Source organism: Talpa occidentalis, unplaced genomic scaffold, assembly GCF_014898055.3.
Source record: "Talpa occidentalis isolate TD23 unplaced genomic scaffold, MPIMG_talOcc4v2.1 talOcc4.5, whole genome shotgun sequence".
Lineage (NCBI taxonomy): Eukaryota > Metazoa > Chordata > Mammalia > Eulipotyphla > Talpidae > Talpa > Talpa occidentalis.
Window position 1 is genome coordinate 15,656,422 of NW_023604861.1, and position 18,437 is coordinate 15,674,858.

The 18,437-nt window shown below is 32.4% G+C and overlaps 1 non-coding gene across 1 annotated transcript; it reads right to left on the reverse strand.

Annotated features, from left to right (window-relative positions):
* Window positions 1-9,099: 9,099 nt before the first annotated feature.
* Window positions 9,100-9,206, reverse strand: LOC119259981 (U6 spliceosomal RNA). The gene has a single exon (XR_005128627.1). It is a non-coding gene; the product is annotated as a U6 spliceosomal RNA (small nuclear RNA).
* Window positions 9,207-18,437: the final 9,231 nt, after the last annotated feature.

Here is an 18,437-nt window from a genome sequence, read left to right on the forward strand (position 1 = left end):
ACAAATCCATTGGCAGAGCTGGAGGAGACTGCAACATGAGCTTTTTGGCAAAAGTCCAGAAACACATTGTCTGACAAGGAAGGGAGTGCTTCCAACCGCACTGCAATTATCCCTTAAGGTGAAAGTTGTTCACTGAAGAACTATAAGATCCCTGCTGCTGTAGGTGTTAAATCAAAATAGAGATCCTGTTCCTAGTTCTTCTACCCATGTGATTTAGTATCAAGTCTGCCTTTTGGATGTACAATCAATGGGTAAAAATAAATTGGCTCAAACTCTAGCAGTAAAGGATTCAGTGATTATTTTAGTTTTCTGATCATCACTGCGTGTGAGAAGGTTGGTATGTTTTATCACTCCATCAGACCCTTTATTTTAAATTAATTTGTAAGACTCTTGAATTAATAATTTCACTGTAGAAATAAGGTTCCCAGAATTCAGAAGTTTTGATTGTTTTTGCCATTATGTAATACAATGTCTTCCATATATGTGATTCTCCAATAAGATAACATTGAAGAATAAATAAATGCCAAGGATACTGCAAGAATGCTTGTTCTCAGGTTGATAAAGATTCCCTTACTCTGACAAAATATTTCTAATTGCATTTAGAAGAATAATTATGTAAAAAAAACAAAAGTATGGATATAGCTTCTTGACAGGGATATAGCTTCTCAGATAGAAACTTTATATTTCAAATGAGAATATATCTCAGTAATGTATTTCAAAAGGAATCTAAAATATTATGATCTTTCCCTTAACAAAATCAACTTGTTCCCTTATTGCCCCCTATTTACTTTCTAAATATAACAATCAATTTAATGAATACAAATCAAGTAATAGTAAAATGCTAAATATATTTGAAGCTTTTTTTATTGGCCAAACAATTCAATACAAAAGCTTTAAACTAATCAACAAAAGGTGTCTAACTATCAGGTAATCCTACCCATCCTCATGAACTGACTCTAACACCCAATTTCAGACAAGCTATACTTTAGTCACTGGGGACTGTTTTATATTATTGAATGCAAAATGCTTTCCCCCAACTTGAGTATCTAGGAAGTGATATTGCCTTAATAGATACCAAGTTACATTTTCTTTCCTGATCACACCACTTAAATAGGAGTATTTTTATTATAAGTTTAACACTCAATTTAGTTAGTGCACTATAATTAGGGTAGGCTGAAATTCTCAGTCTAGTCAATTACTAGAAGAAATTGTAATATATTATTTGTAATGTCAAATATATGGTTTCTTCAAAGGAAGATAGGAGATAGGTGAAAAATAAGTGATTTTCTTCATATACAGTTTATTTGTAATTATGTCTGGACTAAAGTTTATTTTAAAATAAGCGTTATACTTGATTTTGAGATTTTTTTTTCTGCTGGCAAATATCTGAAATCATAAAGTTGAATTTCTGCTTATAATCTATTCACAGAAGATATAAAAAAAAATCTAAATAGGATATTCTCCTAGAAACTTAAGTAACGAAAACACAATGATTTAAATTACATGGAAAACTAAAATTTAAATAAAATCTTAAAGATTATTTCCTAAATTGTTGAATACCAGCTCATCAATATGATTCAATCTCTGTTATTTTGCCTTGTATTCATAAATAACCTATAAGTATAAACATTGAATGATTATACAAATGCATAATTTTAGGCAATCTAGATAAGACCATCAAAGCTTCATTGCAATAAATTTTTCCGGAACAAAAATGTGTTGAAAGAATTATAAAGGACCACCATAATTTATTTCTTAGGTTCAAAATTAGTTAAGGTTTGGATATATATGCCAGATATGTAAATGTTAAAAGTACATTACACAAAAAATGTTTCTATATTTAATAGAAATGATCTTTAATAACAAGAACATTATCCTACATAAATGAATAAACAAAAAACATAAGATGTCTCCTGTGTCTCCTATTATTCAGAAAAATTCTTCCAACCATCCCCTTTTTAAAAAAAATGGAGAGATGTTGATGAGTTGAAGAAACTGAAACAATTCTGTATAGACATCTCATAGAGATTTTCTCAATTTATTATATTCTCTACATTAATTAGCCGACTTTAGTTTAGAACGAAGAGGTTTCCTGATTTCGTCACTAAGCAGGATGACCCAATTTTTCTTCCTAAAAAGATTGGTTACATAGCTAATTACATGCCTAATATTTTTTAATTAGACAAGAAGAAAGTATAATAGTCAACTTCATTCTTTTTCTTGTTGTGAGTGTATGTCTATATAGTACATAGATGCACAATACATACATATATAACACACATGTACCATATATGCATATGTGCATGTACATGTATATTTGTATATGTATATGTGTATACCAATATTACATACATGCATGTATTACATATATACATGTATGTACATACTTGTGTATATACCCCATATATGTATATAAACAAATGTACATTTGTCTATCACATTTATATATGGAAGAACATATATGTGTATAGTTTTGTCCTCAGAATTTGGGTGACTGAGTAGTCAGATGCCTATTTTTATATGGGATACCTATTTACATACACAGACATGTACACACACAAGAAAGAATATGACACAAATATATCAAAATAATAGCACATGGTGAAATTCTTTTAGTAGTATATGAGAAAACTATACTGTGCTTACAGTTTTTCTATGAAGTGTGAAATTGTTCAAGTAATATGTTAAAATTAATTCCTTAAAATTACTTTTACAAGTTCATTTGACATGCAATTGCTGAACGCTATTATTTAAGGGAGCAATTTTCAAGAAAGGTTTCAATGAAGTGGGATCTGGATTCAGGGCCAAAAATTCAGGATGATTTGGAACCACTGTCAAGCCTAAGAGAGAGACCAAATGGCAAGACAGGGCTCTTACCAATAAGGTTTTGGGATACAGCCAGTCTGTCAGCATTGTTTTGCTGTAGTGTGGCTCCACAGGACTGAGTATATGCAAAGGCTGGATCACAGCAGGACAGGACCTGCAGGAATAGCTGGCAAATGTAAGCACACAAGCTCAGACTAAGTGACACAAATGGAAGCCCCTGTGAAACAGCATTAGCCAAGTAGCCTGGCTGGTGAATGACAGTCAGAGAGCAGGTGGCTGGATTTGAGCAAGACAAAGACATCAGGAAATCTCAAGATAAAAAGAGAACAGCAAAAATAATCATAATGTTGACATGGACCTCTGATGAGAGAATGGCAGGATGCAGATTAAACAGTTTAGCATATTTATTCTAATTTATTAATTATTTCATCAGCAGAGTAACCAAAAATAGAAAATATTAATTATAGGTGTAAAATATATATTTAAATAGGTAAATCATAAAGTTCACTTGAGTCAAGGACTCCACCCACAATATGGCAAAATAGGAAGGTTTTGCTAAACCTTTCCCTTAAAAACAACTGGGAAATCCTAAATTTTGTTCACTGGAAAATTCGCCAGTTCATTGAAAAATTCACCAGTTCCATTTATAGAAAAATGACCCATGGGCACTGGACAATGGGAACTGAGGGTGTTCTTTGTGCAGAACAGGGAGTGACAAAAGGAATTGCAGATAGATTGGTGGCCATTCAAATCAGCTGAATAAGTTGGGACAAGACACAGAGCATAGTGCATGGGCTGGGGACAGAGAATCTTTTCAGTGAGGGCTACGTGCAGGCCAACATGCATATTGGTACTGGGAAGAATAAACATTCTTACTAAGGCAATATTACCTAAAGTAATTAATGGAGTCAATGCAATACCTATCAAAACCTCCACAGCATTTTTCAAAGAAATAGAAAAAACAATTCTAAAATTTGTATGGAACCACAAGTAGCCAAAGAAATCCTGAGAGAGGGGCCTCCCCAGTGGCACAGTGGGTTGAGCGTGGCGCTGTGAAGCTGTCCGCAGCCTCTGCAGTGACAGTTCAATCCCTGCTGGCTAGCGAGAATTCCACATGGCACAGCAGACCTCTCCTGTGGCGCCCACTGCTCCCCTCAGCAGTGTATTTCTGTCATCTGCCTGTTCTGCTCCCTGCTCTGTCTCTGGTGAATCCTCTCACCCTCCCACGACTCTGGCCTGTTCCCCAGCTCTTGTATAAAAATAAATAAATCTTAAAAAAAAAAAAAAGAAATCCTGAGATAAAGAAGGAACAATGGAAATAATAGATGCCCTGATTTCAAACTATACTAAACAGCATAGTAATCAAAACAGTATGGTATTAGAAAGAAAACGGAAACACTGGTAAGTGGAATAGAGAACTTAGAAATAAACTCACACAAATATGGGAAGTTAATCTTTGAGGCTAACTCACATACAGAAAGTTTAAATTAATTTTGTTATTAAATCCCAGGCTTTCTCTCTCTTAAAATGATCTGTCTGAAACAATTCCAAAGTTGTTCTCTTTCACTTCCATTTCCTTTTCAAAAATTTTCTTAATAAAATGATTTAATTGGCAAAGAGCTAATTGCCCTGTGATTCTGGCTTATAATTTGAAAGTAATTCAAAAATCCAATGACATTGCTGAAATGATTCCCATCTCTATGTAAAAGCATTTTCTAAAGTTTATAAATCTAAAAAGAAAAAGAAAAAAAAGCAGATATAGATCAATGCTATCCTAGAAAAACATAATTATGAAATATTTTGAAATTATGTTTTAATTGAGAAAACACCAGCCCTAGTCACCTCATTGAAATGCTATCAATAACTCTTTTTTAAATTATTATGCTTATTTTTTAATATACTAAAACTTGAAGCAGATATTTTGTCAGATGTATACTATTAATAAATGGAATACAAATGAACCCAGAGGTGGAGCACTTAGAGAAACTTTTTTAAATTTCAACTTAAATTTGCATGTAAATTTTCATTGTGAGAGAATAATAGTGCTTAATAATAATTTTCAAGAATAATAGAGTACTATGTTAAAAGAAAGAATTAAGTTCTCTGGAGGAAGTAGAATAAATTAGATTCAAAGCAAAAAGTAAAAATATGAATTTTTCTTTTATTAAAGAACAGCTCATTCATGATATTTAGATGGATGATAGTGTGCAGGCAAGCATTATGGTGTTCACATTCCATTAATTTAATTTTAAAAATGATGTGAGTTTGTTTAAGGTGGCAACATTGCACATATATTATGCATATTTTCACAAAACTTATATTATTTGCAGCTATTTAAATTAAGTATGAAATGGCTTCTCTATCAATTTGAAAATGCTTGAGGGATAGTAATTTTTCTTTATTCTTTTTTTCTCTCTAGTCCGTTTTACTTGAGCAAAGAAACTCTGAATAAAAATTGTAAGATTGATTATTTACAATAAATTCTCTGGTTTTAATATTTTCATCTTGGGAAATCAGTCCAAGAATCTTGTTGGGCATGCCTTTCAACTTGTTTGTTCTGATTTGCTATCCTGATGAATTCTGTTTCTAGATCCATATTCTGGTGTACATAACATGACCCTTTCATTTAACAGATTTGTATATTTTATTTTATAAGCACATATATTATATATATATACACACACATATATTTCTTTTTAGCTTATGGAATTTTCTATTATTTTAGCTATTGAAACAATGATCAAAATAAAACTGTTTCAGAGGTAGATGGTTACTTCTCTCACATGCACTACTCAGGGTATCAACAGTTAAAAGGACATATGGTGATTCCATGTTGTTGGGGAATCAGGCTTCTTTTGTCCTAAATTATACTTCTTTTGTTTCCTATGGCTTCCATCTCACAGACCATAATAGTTCTTGCCCACAGCATGCCCACATTGGAGTGAGCTGAGGAAAAAAAAAAAAAAAAGATTACCAGAAGGGGATTTTGGGTGGTGAGAGGCAGAAGGGGACACAATGAACTGCGGTGTGGGATTATGGGTAGTGTGTTCTTGGGTGTGTGGTGTAGTAATACATATGTGAAAAGGTGTAAACCTACACCTTTTTATCATAAATGGTGTGTAAACCCTTATGAGCAATACCATTTAGGCTTGTGTGATTATATTCAATGATATGCACACAAACTGCAAAATAATTTACCAGTACATTTGCAATATGGGAAAACTTTCATATAAAAATTCAAGATATACATATGCATCATTTTTAGTTCATATGTATTTAATACCTAATGATTTAAATCATAAATCAAATAGATTTTTCACACCACGAAAAATAAAATATGCTTGAATTCATTGAAAAAAATTAATTGCTTCTTTTTTAGGAGAAGCGTTTAAAAATGTTTAATATATAAACCATATTCACAGTTATGCTTTATGTTGAATGTTTACTGGAGACCTACTCTATGTTTAGCTACTCTTTACTAAATCAGTTTTCAAAAATGAGCATTCGACATTTTCATTCCCTTATTTCAAAGCCCATTTTCACATTACCTTTATTGTCATTAAATTTTTCTTTCTTCTGTATTACTTTCCTGAGTTTCTCCCTCTGGGGATATTTCAGGAAACTGGATTGAAGTTTCTCTTAATAACAATCTAAATTAAATGTATTTTGTCTGTTAATCCTGTGCCATTCCCTCTTTAAAAATTGCAATATATTTTTATAAGTCATTTTAGTTGTTACAATTGCTAACTTATTCATGAGGACTCCCCATAGCTTTGCCTTTCTGCTTATTATGACCACTATCTCCAGAAAGAAGTACCATCTACCTCATTTTGCAGAATGACTCCTTGCACTATTAACCTGTACTCCATTTATCTCATTTTTGTTCCAAGTTTGGCAATATTAATGAAACCTTCCTAACATCTTACCTACATATCCGCTTTGCTATTTAAAGAGAATCGGAATTTTAAAATCCTCCATTTGTCTTTTTCTAACAGACCCCATCCAGTAGACATTATATCTAGTACTCTGAGCTGACTGTTCTTGTTAAGGATTGCATCCCTTTTTCAAACACGAACTAATGTCTGCCCTTAGTCTTATGGTTGTCTTTTTCCAAGGGATATACAGATGAGAGTGTAAACTTACATTGTCGTTTTACTCTAAGAAGAGTACCTTTTAATAAAAAGGGAGCATGCCAAATGAACAACTTTGTGCCCGGTATTTAAACTAGAATATTCCCCTGAAATGTATGATTAATGTGTTTGTCTTAGAAAAGAAATCACTGAATATCAGTATTTTTATTTAGTATTTTCCACGAAGATGTTTGGGTCATCTTGTAGTTTTGTATGTTTTATCAAAGTGACACCTTGTGACCAGGGGTGGTTATGTCTTCCTAGACAAAATAAACAAGCCTAAAAGTGCAATGGATCCCAACAATAGAAGTTCATACATTGTGACCAGTTATTTAAAAAAAAATATGTATTTCATACAGAAATAATTACAATTTAGAAGGTATAGGGATCATACTTACTTTAGAATAAGGCATTGAATAAATTATTAATTTACATACAGTTGACATATAATATTATATTAGTTTCACATATACAACACAATGATTTTAATATTTGTATATATTGTATTTATTATACATGTGAAATGGTCAACACCGATCTAGCTATCATCCATCAGCATCACTTTTAAGATCTATTAGCAACTTTCAAATATAAGTACACGGTTATTAACTTTCCTCTCCATGCTATACATTACAATCCACATGAGCTTGATTTTTGCTTGCTTGTTTTTTTTTACTTTTTTTTTAATTTTTAGATTTTACATGAATGTGACATCCTACAGTGTTTTTCTTTGATTTTTTTTACTTAGCCTAATGTTCTCAAGGTATATCCATATAGTCACAAATGACAAGATTTCCTTCTTTATTGCCTAGTAATTTTTCAATGTATATGTACAATGACATGCAACCCTTACCTAAGTTTTGGTCAACAATGAACCACTGATATTTGGTGGTCCTACCATATATGATATAGTGTATGTCCGTAATGAGCAATACCATTTAGGCTTGTGTGATTATATTCAATGATATGCACACAAACTGCAAAATAATTTACTAGTACATTTGCAATATGGGAAAACTTTCATATAAAAATTCAAGATATACAAATGCATCATTTTTAGTTCATATGTATTTAATACCTAATGATTTAAATCATAAATCAAATAGATTTTTCACACCACGAAAAATAAAATATGCTTGAATTCATTGAAAAAATTAATTGCTTCTTTTTTAGGAGAAGCATTTAAAAATGTTTAATATATAAACCATATAAACATTTAAAATGTTTAATAAGTAAATGAATACTGTTAGATGTGTGAAAATAAAAACTCACCTGCTATTAGTAATATCTTTTTTTTTTCATGATCTTTTCATTTATTTTCATATGTGTGGTGATTTCACAGTTCTCATTTTTATTTTTTTTGATGGAGTATTTTATTATTATTATTTTTTAAATAAATTTTATTTTTATATTCCCCATACAATTGAAACCCCCTTATTTTGACCCCAATCCCTCCCCTCCCGCCCTCTACCCCCCATAGAGTGTCACTGGTTCATAGTTTTTTGTTGATTTTGATTTTCACTTTCTTATAGTTATTCATTTTCCTGGTCCCTTATTTAAGTTTTCTAGATTCCTGCTATGAGTGAGACCATCCGGTATTTTTCTTTTTCTTTCTGGCTTATTTCGCTGAGCATGATCCCTTCCAGCGCCATCCATGTTGCTGCAAATTGCACGTGTTTATCTTTTTTGAATGCTGAGTAATATTCCATGGTGTATATGTACCACATCTTCTTGATCCAGTCATCTATTTTTGGGCATTTGGGTTGTTTCCAAAGTTTAGCTATTGTAAATAGTGCTGCTATAAACATAGGGGTGCAGGTGCTCTTTGGAATTGATGTTTCTGTGTCCTTTGGGTAAATACCTAGGAGTGGAATTGCTGGATCATATCGAAGCTCTATCTTTAGTAGGTCCAGAAATCTCCACACAGCTCTCCATAGTGGTTGGACCAGTTTGCACTCCCACCAACAGTGCAGGAGAGTTCCTTTTTCTCCACACCCTCGCCAACATTTGTTGTTGCTAGTTTTTTTTAATATGTGCCATTCTCACTGGTGTGAGATGGTATCTCATGGTAGTTTTGATTTGCATTTCCCTGATTACAAGTGATGTTGAACATTTTTTCATATGCCTGTTGGCCATTTGCATTAAAAACATGGAACACTTCACGAATTTGCGTGTCATCCTTGGGCAAGGGCCATGCTAATCTTCTCTGTATCGTTCCAATTTTAGTATATGTGCTGCCAAAGCGAGCACTATTAGTAATATCTTGTTCCTTAAAAATTTACTAACTCAGGGGCCTCCCTGGTGGCACAGGGGTTAAAATCTCAGTTCAATCAAGCTATCACAAGCCACTGCAGCATGAGTTTGATCCCAGGCCAGGCAGCTAACCCACATGGTGCATCAGACCTCTCTGGTCTTGCCTGCTGCTCCCCTTAGCAGTGTATTTCAGTAGACCCACCTGTTCTCCTCCCACTCTGTCTCTGGTGAATTCTCTTACCCGTCACACCTCTGGCTTACACCCTAGTTCTTGTATTCATAAATAAAATAAGTCTTTAAAAAATTACCCACTTAAATGTATCTAATATGAGGGTTTTTTTTTTTTTCTTTTTACAGACTAGTCCTGCAAATTAGTCACCTCTAATCAAGTAACTGAAAATCTTTGAATGAAAGAAGTGAACTGCAAATGTTTAAATCTGGTTTCTGATTACCATATTCTCACATCATTGTCAAGCTTGTATGTGGGCAAGTGACAAGGTAGGATTTAAATAGCACAGGAAAAGTTAGATTTTAAATTGTTTCTACTCTTGGGAACCTTTAGATTCATGTTTCCTTTGTATTTTACCACCAACCAGAGTGGACAGCAATTGAAGGTATTGTGCAAGAACCTGAAATCCGCCTATATTCCAACAATTACTAATACTAGCTTAAACAAATTATATCTGTAAGATTCAGGTTTCACAGGTTGTGTGTGTGTATGTGTGTATGCATTTATTTGTGTGTGTAAAATAACCTTTTCCACTTAGTTATTGGGAAGAGTGAAATGATTCATATAACCCAATAAGTCTATTTTCAGTACTTAACTAGTTTTTTTAGTAATAATAGTAACAGGATATAAATTATTTTTTAAGAATTCTCATTTGTATTCCCCAAATTTTGATATATATTTTCATTATTTTGCAGTTCATAATAATTTCTAACACCTTTAAGCATTTTTTTCATTAACTATTTTAAGAATTTTTTTTTATGTTTATGTATACCCACTAACTTAATTTAAATTTGGGGCTGACAAGTTTGAAATTTGTAGAACAGGTTGGTCAACTTCAGAGTCAAAGAATTAATGTTGCAAGTCTTTTATTTCATTGTGGTAACATTACTTTACAAAATTGTGTATGATTTAGAGGTATAGAATCATCCCCTTGAGGTGTTCTTAGCACACCACTCCCACCAACAAGGCACCCAGAGTCTTAAATCTGGAAACAATTGGAAGCTGAAAACTGTTATGGTCTCTATGTTGCAGTCTGGAAGGCAAAATTGCTACCTTTTTGGAAAACCTCAAAAATTGCTCAAAAAGCTGTTTATTTACTAGATGAGGCTCATTTATCCATCTTGAAGGTCAATCTTCTCTACTAACTCTACTGGTTTTAATGTTAATCACATATGAAAAATATTTTTCACAGCAATATCTAGTCTGGTGCTTGACAAGCAATGGAAACCATTGCTCAGTCAAGTGGACATATACATTTAACCATCACAATTTTTATTTTATTTTTTTAAAACACATTCTCTTTTTTTTTTAAAGATTTATTTATTTATACAAGCACTGGGGGTACAGTCAGAATTGCGGGAGGGTGAGAGGACTCACCAGAGACAGAGCGGGGAACAGAACAGGCAGACTGATGAAATACACTGCTGAGGGGAGCAGCGCGCATGGCAGGAGAGGTCTGTCGTGCCATGTAGGGCCCTCTCCCGGCGACCGGGGATCGAACAGGCACTACAGAGGCTGCGGGCAGCTTCGCAGCCAAGCGCTCAACCGTTGTGCCACCAGGGAGGCCCCCATCACAATTTTTAAACCTAATAGTTGGAAGAGCAGGGTGAGTTGTATATTAATGCATGTAGATTAAAGCATGGAATCTGATCATATTTCTCTGAGATAATATGCAGATGGAGAAAATAACTACCCTGGATCAAGCTAACCTCATATTTCAGCATCCATGTTACATGGCTGCAAGTGTAGCTTTAATGTAGAGATTTATAAGTAGTGGTAACTGGTATTATTACTAGTTTTTAGTGAGAGACTAAGAATATGACTTTGGTAATAGACACAATGGATATATATTCATTTTACGAGTAGTTTCTTAGAATACATGAATTCGTATATTGTCACAGGAATCGTTGTTGTTTAGTTTCCAAAAGAAAATTGTTATTTAAGGATTACATAATTTTTGTTCAGAATTTTTGTATAACTTGGGTCTACTGTTTATTCAACCATAATACCTTTATTATGAGTATTTCAAACTCCTTACTTTTTCTATTTATTACATTAGTTTTTTCCATCAATATTGCAATTTATATTTTACTATTATAGTTATTATTGTGATTATATTATGCACAGAATTTTCTGATAAGATGCTTTAGTCATTTTCTATTATTGTAATTAAAATTAAATATCCTTTTCTATGTATATTTCATATAATTTACAATAAAAGAACAGTTTGTTTGGGAGTCTAGCCACCTCCTGCTGTTAGATAAAATTATTCTGGAACATTAAAACTACAAAAAAAATAAGGTCCTTCAATCATTCAAGCACAATAAATGTATTGAGACAGTTTTGCACTTGTTTATTTGTTCTGGAAGTCATCCAAATTAACTTGTAATTCTAAATAACCACAGATGCCAATGCAAAGTAATTTGAAATGACAACATATCAGTTTAAAGTGCAACCATAGCACTAGGTGTTACAATTTGTGTATACCAGGTTCAACCAGGCCATTTCATTATGAGAGATACTGATTTTCAGCATGAATAGAAACATTTATAAAATAAATTATATCACCAACTAATAGACGAACAGAGATGTTAAGTAACCTTTTATTTAATTGCTTTATTATCAACTGTTAATTATATCAGTTAAGTTTCCTATGTGTATTCACCTCTAAGAAGTAAAAGGTGTTAGAGGAAATAATAGTTCTTCTCAAGTTTCAGTTGTGACTGTTTTTCCCAAATATCACAGAATCCTGGATAATTTACATTCTGATTTGTGAAAATTCCTTTTATATTGATTCCAATGTGAATATCTAGAGGTAGAATTAATATATTGTTTATACAAGTTCTAACCAAAATATGCAGAAGACACACTTTCTCATTAAAAAGTTATTTGGGGCCTCCCTGGTGGTACAACGGTTGAGCGCTGGGTTGTGAAGCTGCCTGCAGCCTCTGCAGCGTCAGTTCAATCCTTGGCCGCCTGCGAGGGTCCCACATAGCGTGACAGACCTCTCCAGCCGCCCTCTGCTCCCCTCAGCGGTGTACTTCATCAATCTGCCTGTTCTGCTCTCAACTCTGGCTCTAGTGAATTCTCTCACCCTCCCACGCTTCTGAATGTAACCAGTGCTTGTATAAATAAATAAATAAATCTTTTAAAAAAAAAGTTATTTGAATGTATCAATTTGAACTTCATTCAAAGGTAATCTAGATATATAAGCACTGTAAATTTTTGGCTTATAATTGACAGTATTGAACTGAAATCTATAAAACAATTTCTTTTTAATTATTTTCCAATGTGAACCAAGAAAATACATTGAAATTGATCTTAAAAATATATATAGATGTTAGGAAAAGCTTCCCATTCTTTCATTAGTTCATTTGTTTCAAATTTTAGCTAACAAACTCTCATTGGTTTATTTTTTCAGATGATTAATTACACCAAAAGTATATTAAAATTATAAAGTTGCTAATGTTTTTGTTCATTATTTTGAATTTCTTTCCTGTAATGTTCCATGGCCAATCTTTTATTGTACTTAAATAGTTTGATTCACTGTAAGTTTATCTAGCATTTGTTTCCTATGTGAGAAAAGAATAGATAAATTTTGTCTTCTAAGGTCAGAATGGATATGTATGTACTATTCAGATATTACTCAAAAAAGAAGCTATATTAGTATCAGACAAAGTAGATGTTCAAAGAAGGAATATTACAAGGGAAATAAAGATATACTTCATTGTGATTAAAGGATTATATCCCAAAACTTCTTAGGTATTTTTGGGGAAAAGGATGATATTGTCACAAAAAAAAACAAAATGTAAATGATTACTGTATACATCTGAACATTCAGACTTTAATTAAAATCATCATGAGGATGCATGAGATTTGCAAAAAAAGTACCTCATATCCAGTTGTTTACAAATTGTGAATTTCATTTGAAAAGTGCTAAAAACAAACAAAAAAATGGTGGAAAAATATCTCTGGATTCCAAGATTTCTGGAACTTTATTTCTCTTTATTTATAGGAGAACCATGAATGAACACTAAGGATTGGATGGAAGGGCACACATATTCATGGTTTTTTAACCACACAACCAACATGAGAAATCAAAAGACACATATTGCTGATGAACAAGGGTGGAAGGAGTCTCTTTGATTGTGGTGAAGGACTATGGGTGCCTTGGTGGTTGGTGTGGTGGGTAACACACATCTGAAGAGGTGTGAACGAACTTATGCCTCTGAATCATATATTGTATTATAAACTGCTGTAGCCTCAAATAAAAATAATAAATAAAATTTCACTTCAAGGATTATAATTTAAAATATTTGGTTTCAAATCATTTTGGTAATATATTTTCAGTTTTATAAATTTATTTATACATGGTAATTTAAAAATATGTTCTTCTACATTTATATTCTGGCAATGTTAATAGAATTATTTGTAAAGGTTATAATAAGTTTTCTGAATTATTATTATCAGACTAGTTAATTCTTTTGATCTATGTATACGGTCTCTTTATCCAGAAATGATGCATAACCTTATTAAATTCTTTATTTTTTATTTTTGTAGATTCTCCATGTGTCCATGTAGACAAATATATTTAGTAAATATTGCTCAATTTAACACTTACAGCACTTTACTCATGTCAAAGTGGTACATTTTATTCTAACATATACTTTTGATTTTTATTTTATTCTGTATACTTTTGAAAAGTGTAAATAGCTTGAATTGTCTTTCTTATTCACAAAATATGCATAAGCTATAAACAATTTTACTATATGTAAGTTTTAAAAGATGTTAGTTTTGTGCCATATAAGTAATAGTTTGATTTTAGGGCTCTCAACTTTCAGTATTTTCTTTTGAGTAATTTTAAAATATTTTCCTATATTTTTCATATTCCTATACATGTTCAGCATTATTTATGTTCAGGGTACTTTAGAATATTATCCATACATGTGTTTATTTTGCATTTTTTTTATAACCTTTATTCTTTCACCCCTTCCCCCTTCTCTCCTGACTCCCATCCTCCCTTTCTTCTTTCCTCTTTTCTTTTCTTCTGGTTATTTTTCTGGAGATGTCTCTGAAAGTTAAATCACAGGTCTGTGCACTCAATTTCTGGAAGCTGCCTGTGCAGAGAATGGGATCAGTGAATAGGTCAAAGGTACTCTTTAATCCACCATATAAGGGGAACTAGCTGAAAATTACATCTTTGCTGTTCTGGAACTATCAAGAAAAGATGCAGGTAATGTAAGTATTGAAGCAAAGAAATAAGTATTGTTAAATGATACATCAGTCTGTGTGGCTGACTTTTCCTTATATTAATTTCTAGCTTATATATTCTGTCTTAGCAACCACCAATTCATCAAGGAAAAACAAAAACTCTCTTTTTTCTCTTTAAAGCATGCCATGGGTGAAATAGGCTTTCTATTGAGAGTAGAATATGTTTAAATGCAAAGACTGACATGAGTTGTTTGAAAATAAGGACTTATCAAAACGAGGATCTTAAAATATCTTGAAGAATCTCTTTTATAGCAATCTTCTTCAATGTTTTAGTCCGCATTTCTTGTGTTTGTAAAAACATTTTTCACTAACATATGAGCCTGAATAAGTATTTAACAACAGGTAAAATATTGCTCTGCCTTACTGATTCTGAAGAAGACTTTTTGGATGGAGCATCAATACCTTTGAGGTACTGCAAGTATTTTTTTTTTTAAGATTTATTTATTTATTTATACAAGCACTGGGTACAGTCAGAAGCACGGCCATGTGGGACCCTCACAGGAGGCAGGGGATTGAACCAGCGCTGCAGAGGCTGTGGGCAATTTCGCAACCCAGTGCTCAACCGCTGCGCCACCAGGGAGGCCCAAGGCACTACAAGGATTTTACCCAAAGGAGTTTTTACCTTGGTGTACTGGCCAAAAAAGAGCTAAAATTCAAATAGTCAATACATTCTTTGTGCCTTTTATTGTTCTGAACTGAAAAAGAAAAGAAAAGAAAAAAACCTGAGCAATTCCACTAAGCATTGAGTAAAATTCAGTCTATACTATAATTATGTTATATAAGTTTTATCATAAATAATTATATACTTAGTGTATAATATAATTAATTGCAACCATAGAATGTCAAATTAAACTCCTAAAAATATATTTTTATGTTTGAAGCCTTTTGAAATTAAATTTCTGTTTTCTAATCTGAAGCAACAAAATGTGAAAAACAAATCATTGCATCCCCTTAAAATTTTTGCCTCATCTTTCATCTTTTGAATATTTTTCCATACCATTTTGGTATTTTGGGGACTATAACGAAATAATTTTTATACAGAAAGTCCAATGCTGATGTTCATGCCTTGAGAAACGACTCTATAGGAACTTAAAGGAGAAACAGGGCATGTGAAAGAGAGAGAAGAAAGCTTTACAGAGTATTTAGGGACAAAAAATCATTTGGAGATGTACATTTGAAAGGTAGTTAGTCTAAAGTGTAAAAACATAATGAGGGCCTAGAAATTTATAGACTTTCTACTTCCTGAAGTCCTATGTTGTGATGATAGTTATGTAAATATTTTAGTTAGACATCTTGAAAATATTCTGGCGAACTTATATGGTATGGCAAACAAAGTACATAACTAACATTTTATAAACACGTTCTTTTTCTCCTCTCCTGAAACTCAGGTGTTGGAATTCTATGGGATCAGCTGGTAGGTCTGTATATTTTCCCACCAGCCTTTGCCATTGTAATTTGTATCTGTAAGGTGAGGTGACATGCAGAGAAGACTTCTTTATATGCACTATTTTAGATCTGATTTCAGTATTCATCTTGAAAAGTAGTATTGAAATAACAGAATTTATCTGAACATAAATGTCCTCAGTCTAAATATATTACAGTATATATTACTGGAAAGTTAACCTATTGTAACTCCAATTTTATAACTTTATTTCCATTTTTTTGCCAATCTCAGTCTCTCTAAAATCAATTCTACTTGCAAAAAATAAGCCTTACTTGGATTTATACAGTTCCTGAATTTTCTGAAAAGATCAACTCTCCATTGTTCAAAAAAAAAAAAAAAAAAAAAAAAAAAACTGTTGGAAAAACAAAGCCTCAGGAAAATTTTGGAATTTCACAAAAATTTCTCAAGTCTGTCTCCTTTTTAGCTTTTCTGTGGTACTAATGCTAAGGTTGGAGCAGGAATGGGTGTTTTCAAAAGGAATCAGTGCTTCTAGAAGAGAGATCTAAGTTGAGATGAGTTGTGTTTTCCAAATGTTAGGGGACAAAAAGTTGACAATTAAGCATTAAACTTTGTAAAGATGACAGGAAGTTGGGAAAGAGAGGTTCATGTATTAATTTCTGGTTTGAACTTTCTGGTGGTGAAAATACAAATAAAAGAAATCTTTATCTGTGAACTGTATGATACTCAAAATTAACAGTCTATTTGAGAGTGGAATTGAATGTTTTAATCATGATTTGTGCATATATTTTTCAATGAATATAAATAAGATGGTTATTATAAGCTTTTATTTCCCTGGGTGAGAAAAAAAAAAGCTAATAATATGAATTCTTAGAAATTTATATTGAATGCTGAGTTATGAAAGTAAATATATTTTGGGATATCTTTCTTGGGTGCTGTTTCCTATGGGGAGGAATATTTGGATGAATATCAAGAGCTTTAAGGAACTAAACATATTTTATTGGCAAGAGAATGTAACTGGATGTCTTGGTTGGACTAGCTAAAACTCAAATCGACCTGTTTTTGAAATAAAAAACACCTGTTCTGAAGTATTGCTGACTCTATAGGTAAAGTGAAAAAATAAAAGGCAAATACATAACAGGTTGCTGCTTATCATGCAATAGGACTATTTTTTTAAATTGATTTTTTAATCTAGAGATTATCCTCATAAAAAATAAGCCATAAATTTAGTAGAAACTATCTAAATGCTTTGTTCTTACAAATAAGACTATTAACTGTTGATGGAGAAGATGTGTGGTATGAAATCATTGCTACTTTTCTATGTACAGTGTTTTGAATGCAACCTCTCCCTCTATTATCTACTCCTTCCATTTATATGAAAATTTGCTGAATCTATTATCTATTACAGAATATCACTATTTTATTTAATAAGGGGAGTTGCTATTCAGCAGCAACATAAAATGTTTTGCTTCATGAAGCAAGTTCAGATTTAGAATCAAACTCATTAAAATTTTCAAGAATGTATTGTGATAACAAACTAGAGGAGGAAAAATTGCCAGGTTTTACTGTTCGGAAAATTAGGGAGTAAGAATGATTGATGGAAGTTTCGATGGCCTTCAAAGATAAAACTGAGTTTGCATAAAGCTGGGGTTATGCTGGTGGGTAGAAAAATAGTGAATGCTATTACAAAGACAGGTGAATAGACAAAGATATACAGCTCAATATCACAATGCCATAACAGAAGTCCAAAAATATTTAACTATTTTATGGCTAGCAGAACTCAAATTTCATTGTTTAAGAGCAATATTAGATATGTTTGTGATATTTTTTAATAGAAAGACTGAATAAAAATAATGTTGATTGGTACCTGAAACAATCTGGGTGCATCTTGTATATCCAAGTGATTTACACAGACATAATTTTATAAAAGGTAATGGTTTAAGCTTTCAGTGTATACTCATTGTATGCAGAACCAGTCATAGGTACATGGTGGGCACAGGGATACACAAAGAGCAGGAAGAATCACTAAAGCTGGACACCATGCTCTGTCCTAATAGTTCAACTCAAAGTCCCAGTGCTGACAATTTTATACAGGAAATGGTGAATTAAAACTATTGCAAACTGAGCATGTGTTTTTCTATCATGTGAACTAAGCAGATAAATATCACAGGTATACCAGGATTGACATGTGGGGATGCCATTCCACATAGGCAGTTCAAATGCAGTTATTTTTAAAGTCAGATCTTTCAAAAGAAAGATGCGGTGGCATCAGCCGAAACTTACTCCCAAAAACTCATCATTGGTTAAAAGGCTCACATGTAATTTG